We start from the raw sequence: 893 nt of genomic DNA, 5'->3' as shown, positions 1-893 counted from the left end.
GCAGGTGCTTATGCCACTGAGCTATCTCCCCAGCCTTGGGCTGCTCTTGCTAACCTGACCTACTAAGGTCCTTGGTATTATCTTTCTTCAGGGTAGGGCTGTGTTTTGTTTGAGACAGGGTCTCCCTAGTGTAAGCTAGACTGGCCTGGAACTCAGAGTGATCCTCCTGCCTCAGCCTCCTTCCTGCATGCTGCCACCATGCACCATGTCTAAAGCTTGATTTTCGACTGATGTATGCGCAGAGGAGCCTTGGAGCAAGTCAAGAACCTGACCAAAGTTAGTCAAGCAGAGTCTTTGTTAGCTCACATAACCCCGAAAGGCCGAGCGGCGCTGGATTAGAGCACAGATTTCAGCTCAGTGGTTGCCTAGTATGCAAGAGGCCACAGATTTTGTCCCAAGTGCTCAAAAGAAATGAACAAATAATAAATAAAATTACACCATTCTCCAATAAAGGACACAAAACTCAAACTTCAGTGCATCTCAGGAACAAGAAAGAACAAACAATGCAAAGCAAAGAGAAAACACTCCGATTCATATCCCTCCCCTATCTGTTCTTTAGCCGTCAAGCAGTGCGACAGCATGCAGTTTCAAAAGCAGAGCTCCTCACTGTCCCCACCAAAATATCTCAATGTTTTCCAAACCTCCTTGTGTTTCAAATGGAGATAATTCTGGCTTCAGAGAAGAGCTGTGAAGTATGCGAGCGTGTAGCACGTAGGCTGGCAGATAAGCGCTCAACAGGTGTTGGCTGCTTTAATTTTAAAGGAACATCTAAGAAGCCAATCTATTGCCATTAAAAAAAAAATCACCTACGGGGCTGGGGAGATGGCTCAGTGGAATAAGCCCTTCCCTGGCAAGCTCAAGGACCTGAGTTCAATCCCCGGTTCCACCAAAAA

This window comes from Octodon degus, unplaced genomic scaffold, assembly GCF_000260255.1.
Source record: "Octodon degus isolate 3935 unplaced genomic scaffold, OctDeg1.0 scaffold00020, whole genome shotgun sequence".
In the NCBI taxonomy this organism is placed as follows: Eukaryota; Metazoa; Chordata; class Mammalia; order Rodentia; family Octodontidae; genus Octodon; species Octodon degus.
Note: the sequence above shows the minus strand (reverse complement) of the source record.